At 39.5% G+C, this 15,956-nt stretch overlaps 1 protein-coding gene across 4 annotated transcripts in view; it reads right to left on the reverse strand.

The window, feature by feature from the left end:
* The window catches only part of NR3C2 (nuclear receptor subfamily 3 group C member 2), a 337,688-nt gene that overhangs the window by 169,769 nt on the left and 151,963 nt on the right, over positions 1 to 15,956 (reverse strand). The gene's annotated exons all lie outside the window — the stretch shown is intronic.

Below are 15,956 nucleotides of genomic sequence, written 5' to 3' on the forward strand. Positions count from 1 at the left end.
CCCATGTTACCTTACGTAGGTATGTTTAAATTACTTCATTTTACTTACAAATTTAAAGGGACACAGTCAATTCTAAAAGAAAGCTGTGTGTGGTAATTGTCTCAGTATCTTCATGGTAAGAAACTGAAGGGTGTAGTTTTTAGGACAAATATAACCCTTTAAGCAACAATCTGTATGAACACTTTTTAAGGAGACTTCTCAAGCTACATTACATCTCACTGTGCTGGCTTATGCCACAAGCTGAACAAAACTGTTTTAAATTCATAGTTCAGTGACAGATGTGTACCACGCAGGCAAAGAATATGATTTTTTTTTCATTCCTAGTCCACATGCATTTATTGAATATCTACCCACAGGTCCTGTGCAAGGTACTGAGGAAATAAATATAGACCGCCCAGTCCCTGTCCTTAAAGTTGGTGAAGACATGCAGCATCACGGCATGTGCTTAGGTGCGGGGTAAGATGGTGGCACACTGGAGGCTCAGCCTTCTGTGCTGGGAAGGGTGGGAATACACCAGTCAGAAGGCTTCCCCAAAGGTGCCAGGTGAGCTGCGTTTTGAAGCACGACTAGATGGGAGCCAAACAACGACAGGCGACAGAGGAAGCAGAATGTACAATGTGAGCTGGAATGCAAGAGAAGTGCGAGCTGGACGCATTCAGAAAATGTTGGGTAGATTTGCTGTACGTCCCCACCATCATCTTGCTGTGCTAGCTTTTGTCTCCATGTAAAACAGCATGAATGTGGGAAAAAGACTCAAAGAAAACATATCAAAAGGCTAGGATGGTTATGTGACGGTGATGATTTCTCTGATTTTCAAATTAGCTAAATGTGATACTACTGCCTTCGTGATTTTTTTATAAAAATGATTTTATATGTTTTAACTACATTCTCACCAAAAACAGGTGAAGGAATAAACGATGCAGCTGCTCAGAGCACTGTAGCATGACTGACTTTCTAGAAAATGACTTCTTAAGTGAAGGACTGAAACAATGTTCTCCAAAGTTGTTTCTCCTTCTGAGAAAAGTGCTCTTTATTATTTTTATTAGTGTCCTTTGACTTCTTTATGGCATTCAAAACATTCCATTTCAGCACCACTAACTTCTTTGGCATATTGGCCAGTAAAACTCAATCCACACTCTGTCTGACTCTCTTATGCTTCACAGGAAAATACCACGACTCCATAAACAATTAGAATACAACTTAAAAATCATCATTAACGTGTAAGTGTGTTTTCACAACTACAAGCATACATGGCATTTACATTTAACATTTTTGTGAGTCTTGATCTTGGTCCTCACACTGAAAAATCTCTTAACTGTAGTCTTTGGAACTCTCCTCTTCTTCTATCCAAACACACTTTCCTTGGCTCAGTCAATGCCAACTGCTATGGGCTGAACTGTGTCCCTGCTCCCCTCACCCCCCAATTCCTATGCTGAAGTCCAAGCCCCTAGCACATCAGAGGGTAACCTTTCTTTTTAGTTGAAGTATAGTTGATTTACAATGCTGTGTTAATTTCTGCTGTACAGCTAAGTGACTCATTTATATATATATTTTATATATATGTGTGTGTGTATATATATATATATATATATACACACACACACACACACACATACATTTTTTATATTCTTTTCCATTATGGTTTATCCCAGGATATTGAATACAGTTCCCTGTGCTCTACAGTGGGACCTTGTTGTCCATCCATTCCATATATAATAGTGTGCATCTACCAAGCCCAAGCTCCCAGTCCATCCCTCCCTCACTCCACCTCCCCCCTTGGCAACCACAAGTTTGTTCTCTATGTCTGTGAGTCTGTTTATCCTTCATAGATAGGATCATTTGTGTCATATTTTAGATTCCACATATAAGAGATATCACATGGTATTTGTCTTTCTCTTTCTGACTTACTTCACTTAGTATGATAATCTCTAGTTACATCCATGCTGCTGCAAATGGCATTAATTCATTCTTTTTTTATGGCTAAGTAATATTCCATTGTGCATATGCCCACATCTTCTTTATCCATTCAGCTGTCAGTGGACATTTAGGTTGTTTCCATATTTTGGCTATTGTTAATAGTACTGCTATGAACATAGGGGTACATGTATCTTTTTGAATTATTGTTTCATCCGGATATATGCCTGGGGTGGGACTGCTGGATCATATGGTAATTTTATTTTTAATTTTCCATCAGAGGGCAATCTTATTTGGGAACACGGTCATGGAAGATATGATTAGTTAAGATGAGGTCAATCTGGAGAAGTGTGGGTCCCTAATCCAATATGACTGGTGCTCTTATTAAAAAGAGGAAATTAGGACACAGACACACACAGAAAGAACGCTGTGTGAGGATGAAAGGACTGAGGTTTTTACAAGCCAAGGAACACCAAAGATGGACAACAAATCACCAGAAGCTAGGAGAGAGGGTGGAACAGATTCTCCCTCACATGCCTTCAGAAGGAACTAACTCAGCTGACAGGCTAAACTTGCCAGAGCCTACAGAACCATGAAACAATATATTTCTGTTGCTGAAGCCACCCATTTGTGATACTTTGTTACGCAGCCCTAGCAGACCAATACAGCAGCTTGGACTCATCCCTGACTCTTCTTTCTCTCTGGTTTCTTTCTCAATCTGTTCAATTCTATTTACTTTACCCTCAGAAAATATCCAGATTCGAATCACTTCCCATATCTCCTCTGGGACCACTCTATTCCAAGCCATCAACACCTCTTCCCAGATGTGCAGAAGCCTGCCTGCTGATCTTCCTGTTTCTCCTTGCCCCCTTCCTTCCCCTGTAGCCAGAATGATTCTTACTCATTCCTTTGCTCAAAACCATCCAAGGGCTTTGAGGAAAAGCCAAAGTCAACCTACAACTACAGGGCCCCAATCTGTCCAATGAGACTTTACTGACCTTTCTCTCTTGCCTACTGCCCTTCAGCAATGATGGCCTCCTTTCCAGACATCAAACACACCAGGCATAATCCCACCTCAGGGCCTTTGCACGTGCTGTCCCCTGTTCATCTAGATATCTACACTACCCCCCACCTCCCTTCAGGGCTTCATCCAAATGTCACTTTCTCAGTCAGGGCTTCCCTGACCCCTCTACTGAAAACACCCCCTTTTCTGAGCTCCCCTCCCCTTCTGCTTCATTTTCTTCCCTAGCACATGTCACCATAGAACATGTTGCCTATTCTACTTCTTTAGTCTGTTTATTGTTGGCTTCATCCACGCAAGAAGGTAAACTCAACAGGGGCCTGGATTTGCTTCTGTGTTCTTCGCCACTATGTCCCCCAGGCATGGCATAGTCCCTGGTATGTGTGAGGCTCCTGATGAACACTTGGGAAAAATGAGTGATCTCAGATGGCTGGCCTTTTCACAACAGTCATCAATTTTGAACTCCTACTGCATTCCTTACACATAAGAATGTGCTTGGTTTTTAACTGTCTTGAGAGTGAAAAGTATGTAGTGGAACTGAATGAAGAGAAGTCGAAGAGAAAGTGTAGCATCAGAAAGATGTACTGTGAAATCCCAACTAAAACAATAATTTGCCTCACTGACAAAATTAAAGCAAATGTGGGTTACTTTTCGTTCTTGTTCACTAATATCTATCAGTGACAAGGGAGCACACTTGCCTCTACATGCCTCTCGGCAGCCCTCTGCTTCTTCAGTGTCTGTAACAGTGTACTGAGCTCGTTCTCTATTTCTTAGGCTCTTTTCATTGTCTTGATCACCAGTGTAGATTTTCTTTGGCATTCTACCTTTGGCCATGGTTTTTTTCATTTCTGCACTCTATCCCTTAATGGTCTCATCCACTATCCCAGCTCAAACAGCTCTCCTGGTGAACGACGTCCGGAATCTTTCTATCCAGCTGCAACCTCTCCCTAATGTTCCAATTTCCTGTGTTCACTTCCTTTACATAACTTCCCAGCCTCTAAGTTCCACTGGCTTCTGGAAGGGTATTGCCATCTGCTAGGCACCCAGGTTCAAACCTTCACTATCACATCTAGTCCATTACCAAGTCCTGCTCGTTCAGCCTTGACCCCTACCATCACTTCTCTTCACCGTGCTGGGAACCCTGGTTCAGACCCTTGTCGCTTCCTCAGAGTTCTTCCCCAACCCCAGCCACCCTTCCCACCAATTCATTCTACAGTGGCTGACAAATGACATTTCCTGTTACAGAGTTCTGATTCTAGTACATCCTATCATCCCTACACAACACCACCATAAATGATAACATTCCTGTCCTTCTTCCTTCACTGCCTCCCCCAAGTATGTCCTCTCACGCTTGTGCTCACCACACCATAATATCCCCATTGAGGTGCTGGGGGTACCACCATCTGTACACCTACCCCCCTGCCCGCTGACTCCTGGGAAACCTGTCCATCCTTCATGGGTCCCTGAGGTTCTCCCGGCAGGATGCACCGCTCTCCCTTCTTCTGATTCGCTTTTGCGATTTCTTGATTTGCTAACCCCCCTCCTTCAGTGGTCATCACTTTGGCCCTGACATTCGTGATCTGTGCACTTATCCTAATTCCTTGAGGGCAAAGACCTCGTCCTCTGCCTCTCTGTGCTCTCTGCTGCCATTAGTGCAGTGCTGGGGCTATTTATTGAATGAATGAATGAAATCACACCCTTAATTGCATCACAGCAGGACATAAATTTCCAAAAGGCGATTTTACAGAAGGTAAATTAATGAGGCCAAGGTTATAGGTTCATTTCCCATATGGTTCATTTAGCTTTGCACAGAGGGGAAAAAACATCTGGGGAGAAAGACTATCCTCAAAAGCGCAGCGAGCTATCCCATAAGCATGTGCATTAGTAACACAGAAGACAGGCCACAAAGTGTGGATGGGTCAGGAAGACTCCAGTCCCCACTGACACCCTGTCAGGTGATTACCTCTGAAACCGAAAGATGGTACATGGTGGGGAGGGTATATATCTGGTTTTAGGAAATATATTACTACATTTTATAAGTGGGGAGAGGGAGGAGAGGAAAAGGAGAAGGGATCAGATCTTGAACTCACTTCTTAGATGCTGAGTTTTATCAAAACACAAAGCTTACTGAGTGATCCTGGATGTCAAAATTCACCTTTATAGTGTGTATAATCTCTTACAACATCTTAGCATCTTTATTGGACGTGAGTCCCAAACATGCAGGGGTAAAGGCAGGAACAGGGGCTTAGTAAGGAGGCCTGATTCTGGTTCTAACTCAGCCACTAACTGGTAAAACCTTAACAAAATCACCTCTCCTCTTTGGGTCATAATTCTCACCACAGAAAGGTTGACTACATAAACTCTAAAATCCTTCTCAAAATGTCCTTTTAAGATAAAGATGGGTATGAAAGATAAATGGAACTGTCTGTCATGATGAAGTTTTTTCCAAACTGGCTTTCAAGTTCAAATTGAAGACAATGTATTATACACAGTAAACAGCCATTATTCAATCTGGATGAAGCATAAAAACATCCACCTGTAAAAACTTATTCTTTCTAGAATAGCTAATTCCATGGCCCTTAAAATCTTTCTTCCATCTATGATTGTGTCTATGCTGATTTTGCTTAAAATTTCTGCATAAATGTATGCATTCAAAAGGTATTCTACCCGCTAAAGCCCATTTTAATATTGATGAGTTGGGAAAAACTATCCAAATTGGTCATTTCTGGTCTTGGTAATCAAAGAAATATTGTGCACAGAAAGAATTTTATAAACAACAAAGGTAGTTCATAGGGTTTTAGACAAACGTTAAAATATATAAAACAGAAATGAGTGAGCATTGTATTTCTACTTGTAAAGACAAGTATCTCTCTTCGGGAAAGGCAAGTAAGGTGCAACTATTTTCAGCACCAAACAGAATAGTTCTAATGACTCAGTGAAGAGACTGAAGAGATTAATCAAAGGTTCATGCTGATTCTGGCGACAACTGGGAGGGGATATACTAACCAATCTTCAAAAATACTCACTGGGCGACCTTCCTCCTCGAAACGGTTGGATGCTTAGGGAGAAGCAGTAAGAAGCTGTGTGGGAAAAAGGGATTTTTACTGATCAAAAAATAACTGGAGAATCTGGCTGAGAATCTATAATGCACCATGTTGTTCCAGGAATGACTATGTTGTTTCCCCATCTTTATGACAATTATGTAACAATACCGTAGTGATTGATCCACTATTCAGTGACCAGAAATTCTTCATATGACAAGAATACTCTGTCCCATTTCTTAAGCTCACTCAATATGAATTAACCAAGCCTGTCTTTTCTACTTTCACTTAATCAGATAGATGCTCATTAGGAGCTGCTGAAAAGTTTCTTTCCATGTGCAATCAATTCAAGCATTCATTCAGTGATCTAGAGCAGAGTGGGAATTTGGAGGCATATGCAAACAATACTTCAGGACACCTCCTTCTATCTGCACATGCTGGTGTGTTCAAATCCTTCATTAATTAAGCTATTCACTGAAAGCTTGCCATGTTCCACCCCGCCCCGTCACCTTTCCTAGGCACTCAGATGAATAAAAAAGAGAAAGTCCTTATTCTCATGGTGTTTCTACTGTAGTAGGAGAGAACGACAACACAGAAGTAAGGAAATAAATTCAGATGGTGGTAAGTGCTTTGAAGAAAATGACAGAGACCAAGATTGGATGGGGAAGTTGAGGGTTAGGGTTCTTTAGAAAGGTAGCCTGGGAAGGCATCTTTGGGGAGACTGAAAGGACAAAGCAGCCAGCCACGTGAAGATGCCAACAAAAGGAAGAGCAAGTGCAAAGTCCCTGAGACAGGAATGAACAGGGATAGAAACGAGGGCAACGTGGCTGAAAGGAGGCAGAGGAGATGGGAGGAGGTAGGATGTGTGGGCCAAGAGGACAGAGAGGGACCACATGGGTCTTGAGGGCTGTGGTGATGACTTAGGATGCTATTTTAAGTGCCATCACGAGTGATGTGAATATTGAGATGTTTTAAGCAGAAGGGTAACATGATCTGAGTGACATTTAAAAAACTGACTTTGGCTGTCGCCTGGAGAATGGACTACAGGAGTGGGTGATGTTGGAAGTGAGGAGACGAGCCATATTGGCTCCGGCAATTATCCAGGCAAGAGATGGTAACAGTTTAGGTTCAGCTTAAAGTAGTGAAGACAGAAATGGCCTTTTCAATTTTTAAATAGATAATACCGAGAGGACTTGCAGAAAAATTGTATGGTAGTGCTATTTATATTTATATACTGGAGTGAAGAGCAGTTTGGCAGTTCCGGGGAGTTGGTTTTGGACCTGAGAGTGGTAAAACAGTATCAGCATGGTATGTTCCTATTTTTGTAAATAATACAATAGCAATAATATTAAATGATAGTCTATCCATAGGAAAAACTAGGAGTAAACATATATCAAGCTTACTTAAACTTTCTGATCCAGTTTTGTCATCTGTTAAGTAGTGATAACAAAAGTCCTACCGTATAGTGTTCTTACAGATTAAACTACTCAATACATACATACATGTGTATTTTTTAAAGGAATCCAATTTCTATTGTAACACAGCTATCAAAGTATCTTTTTTCTTCTCCATTATGGTTTATTACAGGATACTGATTATAGTTCCCTGTGCTATACAGTAGGACCTTGTTGTTTATTTTACATATAGTAGTTCGTATTTGCTAAACCCAAACTCCTAATTTATCCCTCCCTCACCCCCTTTCCCCTTTGGTAACCATACATTTGTTTTCTATGTCTATGAATCTATTTCTGTTTCATAAATAACTTCATTTGTATCGTATTTTAGATTCCACACATATGTAATACCATATGGTATTTGTCTTTCTCTGCCTGTCTTACTTCACTTAGTATGACAATCCCTAGGTCTATCCGTGTTGCTGCAAATGGCATCATTTCAATCTTTTTTATGACTAAATTACTCAATACATGTAACAGCACTTACAACACTGTCTGACACATATTCAGTGCTACCTAAATTCTGTCTATTATGAATCAGTATTACTGTTGGATCTATAACTCTTAACAGTGACTAGCATAGTAGTAGAAAGAAAGGTTTTTAAAAATATAGTATAAGAGAGTGGTACAACAATAGCCATATTGTTTATTTACTGCACAAGCAGTGTCCTATGTGAATACGGACTTGACGGTCTCTTGTAAGAATTCTGGTTCCTCTGCTGTCTGTAGTGTATAGGTTGGGAACAGCCCCATTAGATCATTAGGAAAAATAATGATTTAGATTTAAATATACTCTCTTTTATATAAAGAACAATAAATTTAAGAAACATAAGAATTTGGAGAATACGTGAAATAAAAAAAATACATTTCAAAAACAAATCACCCTTTGATGAATAGTTTACTAAAATCCCCCTTATTTTCATCCACACATAAACTAGCCAAAAAAAACCCCAAAACCCTTTTTGCTAACCATTTCCTTTCGTTTTGATAAACATACATTTTGAGTCACAATGTTTAACATGAGGAATCTCATTTTAGTCTTTCCATTATTTGGATGGAATGTTTGGGAGTGATTCTTGTGGTATATTTTCTTTGATGATAAGTGAATCATTAATGTTTTAGGAGATGACTCATCACTAAATATGATTCCTCCTCTTAAGCCACAATTCATAATGGATCACGGACAGGAATTAAATAACTGGTACACATCTTCCAATCTCAGGTGTATGAATAAAGTTACAGATACAGCTCCCCAACACAGAAACTTTAAGGACATAACTAACTTGAAATACAAAATGTAAAGCACAACAATGGCCAATTAGTCTTTTCCAATTTACTTTTTTGTTTGTTTTCACAATAGTTTACACCATTAGTAATGTTTATTAGAATGGCTCTGTTTAATAAGATAAGTATCTTCTACACTCTGAATTTCATTTAAGTGAATGCAATTCTCCCTTAAAAGACTTAAAATTGTAATCAACAGAGGGTGGCTTCAACACAGCAGGAAGTATTTTGACAGAGATCTGAAAGGAAAAAAAAGGCAGGAATATTTTGGACCAAGAAACTTAAGCTCACCCTGGTATGTGTAAAATTTCATTTTAAAAATAGGATCTATGCTAGAAGGGCATTCAAATAACTTTTCCTCCTTCAACTACGGCTAGACAAATTCACATTTGATCAAAATATGCAAACTCTAGTTTTTGGAAAATAGGAAAAAATATTTAAATCTAGATTAAAATGTATTTTCTAACAAAACAAACAGTCAGATGTAGTTACTGGCCACTGTACAGCTAATGAGTTATTTTATTCAAATGATTTTTACTAAACACAAGCTATGTGAAAGTCCTTCTGAGAACACAAAGATAACAAATGGCTTCTACTTTCAATGAATTTACACTCGAGTAGGATAGGTAAGACCTGAAGATTGGTAAATATTAAAGTCACTCTGTAACAGCAGTCATCCATGGCTTAAAAATAAATCAGAATTCATAGAGTCCAATAACTTGCAGTTGGGTTGAAGGAAAGCTTCACGAAGAAATGGGGCAAGGTGAAAATGAGCTGGACCAAGAAAAAAGTCCAGACAAGGACAAATGCACTGGGATCCAGAACTTGGTGAGTTATATCCTAATGAGCATGGTAAAAGGCCCAAATCATGAGTCTCTGACAGCAGATGCAGTAGTTAATGATGACTGTAGGACAATGAGTTGAAATACCTGGTAGACAACTGAAAAGGCGACATGGAAAAACAAAGAGAGATGGGTACAAAAAGCTACCATGTTGGAGGACACAAAGTGATTGTTCACAACTTTTAATATGTACAATACAGACAATGACAGCAAAAAGATCTGATGATCTGGAAGAAACCTAAGGACTACTGAACAGGGGAAACAGGAAAAACATGTTCAAGAGAAAGGTTCGAACATCACTTAAGAGGTAGGTCACTCCTAGACAGCAAGGACTCTAGATTTTATTCATGGAACAATGAATGAGCTCGCCCAGGCAAAAGGTGAAATGAGGAGAAAAGAAGGTCACAGGTGGAAATCTACAGAAAACTCACATTTCTGGTTAGGCAGGGAAAGAACTTGCTAATAAACCTGAGGAAGAAAGACCAAAGAGGCAGGAAGGCAAGATGATCAGAGTCTTGGAATCAAAGGGAGAAGATCAGGAATGGGGGACCAACAGTGTCAGATGACATCAAGAGACAAGACGAAAGGTGTACCACTGGGATGTGGTCACTGTTGACATTGTTGACCTTAGCGGTGGTTGTTTTTTCTGCATATATAATATGCATATAAAAGCCATATTGAAGAGAAAGGCACTCCCCATCTTTTCTATTAAGAAGTTTCCACACTCAGGGAAGTTGTCTTTGTCATAAAACTATTACCTGGTAATCTGAGCACATGCAAAGTCTCTAAAAAAGATCTAACATCAAATCATCTCCAGAAACATAATTGAGCAAATATATGCCAATCAGTGGTTGCTAATACAATGAATAAATATATGTGCTAAAAAAACGCCTCCACATTTTGTTTTGTCTCTAATCAATGGCATGTGTGAGTTATTTATACACATTATAAGGTAGTTATTAGAATTCCCTTGGCAGGAATCATGAACTTATCACATGATCTGTCAGTCAGTACCTTATAAAGTATGTTTGAAGGAGACTACCTCTAAATACTTGCTTGAGTGTACACATTATGTTTTAAGAAGATTACCACAAAACGCTTGCATGAGTGTTTTTAATTATGGTGACTTTGCTTTTGAAAATTACTATAAACAGAAACAGACTCACAGACTTTGAAAACAAACTTATGGTTACCAAAGGGGAGAGGTGGGGTGTGAGGGATTAGGAGTTTGGGATTAATAGATACACACTACTATATATAAATTAGAAAATCAACAAGGACCTACTGTGTAATACAGGGAATTCTACTCAATATTATGTAACAATCTATATGGGAAAAGAATGTGAAAAAGAGTGGATATATGTATATGTACAACGGAATCACTTTTCTGTACACCTGAAATTAACACAGCATTGTAAATCAACTATACTCCAATATAAAATACAAATTAAAGAATAAAAATAAAAATTGTGAAAAAAGAAACATACTACATATATTAAACATGAGGACTTAACGTTACGATGGAGACTAAGATGTTGATGTAGATGGCCTGAGACACTGAGCACTAATGGACACTGGACCTAGCTGTGGATCTCGAACCTGAGTTATTTAGAAATTACTGATTTCAGCCTGTTTTTTGTTTACCACATTTTCAAGAAGTTGTTGGAAAACATGCTTCCTCATGGCCTTTCTGAGCAACAGGATATGGTTTCTTTCTATGAATTTTATTAATGAGTCAAAACTCCAAACTGCTTTTTCCCTGCGTTCTTTTTCTAACATTCTAGAAATAAGCATTTTCATCACCACTGGTATCGGCCTCTGATTTGCCAACGCAATTAAGCTGTTACCGCTGCTATGCAAGACTCCTATGTAACAGCACAAGAAGCTCTGCAACTGGCACCCTCTATTCTACCTACCTCATACCCAGTTTTTTCACATAAGATAAAGGAGGAGGCTTCATTATTTCAAGAATTTACATATCTATACACTAATGACATTAATGACAATGTCCCAGCACTTTTGCTGACATGGCACCATGCTATATTTACTTTAAATCTACTGAATATCTGATTTGAGCAGAGTTACCACCCTTGAACTATTAAAAACAGCATTTTTTAAATTTAATTTTTATTTCATATTGGAGTATAGTTGATTCACAATGTTGTGTTCGTTTCAGGTGTACAGCAAAGTGATTCAGTTATACACATACCCATCTTTTTCTGATTCTTTTCCCATATAGGTTATTACAGAATATTGAGGAGAGTTCCCTGTGTTATACAGTAGGTCCTTGCTGATTATTTTATATTCAGTAGTGTGTATATGTTAATCCCAATCTCTTAATTTACCTCCCTCCCCCAGCATGCTACTCAGTATGGCGGTCTCAGGCCATCGAGGTAACACACTGAAGTGTAGAGGGGAACTTACATATTGCTGACCCCACCCCTAGACTGCTGAGTTCTCGTCCATTACCATATTCTCCAGCAATTTTGGCTATTATTTTGAAAACTGTTATTACATACATTGTTCATTTTTTTTTTTCTGATCAATTTCATTACTTCTACTTTTCAGTGAAATGCTAGCTTAAAAAAACTAATAAACAAAACTGTATGCTCATTTCCTGACTTGATATGAACAGAACAATGACAGAATCCTGTGTACTTTCTTTGGGTCTTTATTAATCTTAGGGTTTGACGTTTGGGGCTGTTTCTTTGATTGTCTCCTTCCAAAAACATCTGACGCCCAAGGTTTCAGAAAGGCTGGGTTTTGGCTAGCAAAGAATGTTCGCACACATGTGCTAACTCAGTTGTGGCTCCACGAGGCCAACACAAAAGTACACAGAAATTCAGGGTTTATTTATTTCATGAGCTATCATCTAATCCAGATATCTTGTACCCTACTTCACTCTTAAGGAAAAAAAAAACAACCTACCAAATACTCTGTTTCCTCCTCCTCCTCTTCCCATCTCTGCCCCTCTTCCTTCTGCCTAACCCCACTATCATACGTATTTTGGCTTTTAGAAAAAACCTACCACTATTATTAGAGGTGTGGGTATATTTGGTTCTTATAGAGCAGACTTAAAAGTATCTAATATTTAATTTAAATTGAAGGGATCATTGAGATACTTGTCAGTAGTGGACACACCTTTTTTCTAGCTAGCTCACTTATCCCTCCTTCCTCACTGTATCTCTGTAGCTGAGGAATAGGGATAGTTACCTCCACATCTCTCTCTAAGCCTAGAGGTCATGTGCTTTAAGCAATAAGCAGGTGTTGAAACAACTGTTTTGTTCCTTTTCATTTACTTAACACCATTACTGAGCACCTAGCATACACCAGGCATTGCTCTATGTCCTTGACCAGCTAACAAAAATCCACTAAAATCCTTGCAATTTGGAGTTCATATTCTTGGGCTGAGATGGGGGTGGTGTGAGGTCAGGGGACTGAATAAATCCCTACTGGAAAGTAAAGGAATACTGATACATGTATTAACTTCTGAAACCATTTTAATTTATTTTCCTCGCTCTTACAAAATACATCAAGCCTGCTTAAAAGAGTCCTTCCTCAAAGCAAGAAAAACCAAAATGAAAGGTCTAGATTCAGTGAACTCAATGTAACTTCTTGTAAATGAGATGAGAGTCATGAGATTAAAGAAAGTACTCCCAAGAGTACTGAATCAGGATTTAAATACATACTTTCACTGTTTAGTCCTGGTGTGTGTGTGTGTGTGTGTGTGTGTGTGTGTGTGTGTGTGTGTGTGTGTGTGTGTGTGTGTGTGTGTGGTGTGTGTGTGTGTGTGTGTGTGTGTGTGTGTGTGTGTGTGTGTGTAAATGTCCTTGGAATTTGTTTAAGTAAATATGCCAGTGTTTTCCTGCTTTCAGTGAGATGTGGTCAAATAAAAGGTACTCATATTTTTACATTGGTGTTAATACTCCATTTAATTATCTTTCAAGGTTGCAAAAATCTGTACTTACAAAAGACAATTGTTAACTTGCACCAAAATAACTTTTATCGTTTTCCTGACTTTCTTAAAAGCAATCACAGAAGCTTTTCTCAAAAGTTTAAAAAATCAAGTTAGGCTTTTGCCTTTGGGATGGATCTAAGAAAAGATGAAAAACGTTTTTAAAACAAGGCAAGTGGCATAGATATCAAAGCTAATATGACATTGTTTAGTGGTCAGAAGTAGTTCCATTGGAGCTTATGAAAAAAGAAAAAGATTCCGGAATGCCTATAAATAGTGATGAAAGATGGTCAGGTTGAGGCATGGTGTTCCTTCGGTTTTAACAGCAACAAGGCAAGAAGCAGTGGATAAGTCACTTAGATCTATCTTGCTTCAAAAATCTTTCCCTGCCACTACTGCTGCCAGAGGAGAAACAGAAGAACGGCCATATGATACCACCCTGATGACCCACCACCAAAGATCTGAGGGAGCCTGGCCTTTCTTTTTCTGTATTATTATATGCAATTACCTAACATAAGGTCTATTAAACCTCCTATGTTTACTCGCAGTGCCATAGAACTAGGATTGCTAGATGTCCCGACTTGATTTCAAGGACACTGCATATACCCTCTATCAAAACTGTACCATAATCACCTGTTTGCAATAAAAATTTAAAAATCTGCAACAGTATTTCCTTTCTAGTGTTTGAAATCTGTGTGTACCACATATAATCTTTGAGAGAGATGAATAGAAAATATTTTCAAATAGAGGGAACATAATACAGATGTGCATACATACACATACCTGGGCGAATTCTACCTGATTTAAAGAATATGGTCACCAATATAATTGTTTTAATACAGTAAAATAACATTCAGGAATCAAAATAGCATCTTGGCCTTTTCCCCCCTTAAGTTAGTAAAACGTATCCAAACTGATAGTACAATTTTTATTTTTTTTAAATAAATAAATTTATTTATTTATTTATTTATTGGCTGTGTTGGGTCTTCATTGCTGTGCATGGGCTTTCTCTAGTTGCGGTGAGTGGGCTTTTCATTGCAGTGGCTTCTCTTGTTGTGGAGCATAGGCTCTAGGCATGCGGGCCTCAGTTGTTGTGGCACATGGGCTCAACAGCTGTGGCTCGCAGCCTCTAGAGCACAAGCTCAGTAGCTGTGGCACACAGGCTCAGTTGCTCCATGGCACGTGGGGTCTTCCCAGACCAGGGATCGAACCGGTGTCCCCTGCATTGGCAAGCAGATTCTTAACCACTGCACTACCGGGGAAGTCCCAAATTGATAATACAATTTTTAAGGACCCAGAAAAGAAGGAGTTGGCACTGGGGTGCTGTGATTCTAGCAGGGTGGGTCACAGGGACAGCAGGCAACATTTTTTTTTCTTATTTTTTGTTATTACACCACTTCTGTTTTTTTTTTTTTAATATTTTAACATTTTTCATTTTTATTTCTTTTAATTTTTTTTTGCCTGAGCCTCGCGGCATGCGGGATCTTCCCTGATCAGGGATCGAACCCCTTCCCCCTCCAATGGAAGCACGGAGTCTTAAACACTGGACCACCACGGAAGTCCAGCAGGCAACTTTCAAGAGCCGATGTGGACACCTGAGAGGGGACACAGCTGGGACAAGAAGGTGGTCAGGAAGCAGGAAGAGAAAGATGAGAGGCAGAGAAGGCGCACCGGGAAAAGGGGTGCCTGCTAGAGGCAGTGAAGGCAGAGATGCCCAAAGCTGTGACAAGGAAAGCTTCCAAGTCAGGGAGACCACTGGAAACCAGCCAACAGAATCACAGCTGTCTATGCAGTGGAGTCAGAGACGAGGTGGCTGGCCTGGGCCAGGTCAAGCTGGGGGGCAGATGTATATCATAGTGTTGGGGAAGATAAACCTTGTGGTGTCAAAGTTTGCCTCCCGCTGTGAGCCTCTCCAGCTTTCCCGGGGCACTGGAGCCCTGCCTGCCCTGGCCGAAGGCTGTGCTCAGCCCAGACCACATCACAAGCAGCAAAAGACAGGTCAGCATGTCCAGTAGGCAGGAGGAAGCTGGTGCATGGGAAAAAAAGGGAAGTTAATGCAGGTGAGAAAGGAAGGAGAGAAAAACAAACCTTAAAAAAACAAAACAAAACAGGTAGCCAGAAGCAGCATAAACTTTCTGAGTATGTTAAGTGTTTGAAGGGAACTGCTGTTAAGAACAGATGGTGTTCAAAGAAACAAGTGGCAAATAATTTATTGGAGTCCTAAGAGGGTGGGTATATACAAGTTGAGTCAGGAAAGCTACCTAGATGTGGCCTGTATTTCCAAGGAAGAAACAGGAAAATAATGGCAGGAATCAATTTGACATAAAGGGAAATGTAATTCTGAAATATGCATCTAAGTTCACTGTCTATCTTCTGGGCAGAGAAGACTATTTGCTAACTGAAATAATTATAGCCACACTAAATGGAAAGATCATTACAAAGTGA

This window comes from Hippopotamus amphibius, chromosome 3 (genome assembly GCF_030028045.1).
Source record: "Hippopotamus amphibius kiboko isolate mHipAmp2 chromosome 3, mHipAmp2.hap2, whole genome shotgun sequence".
Lineage (NCBI taxonomy): Eukaryota > Metazoa > Chordata > Mammalia > Artiodactyla > Hippopotamidae > Hippopotamus > Hippopotamus amphibius.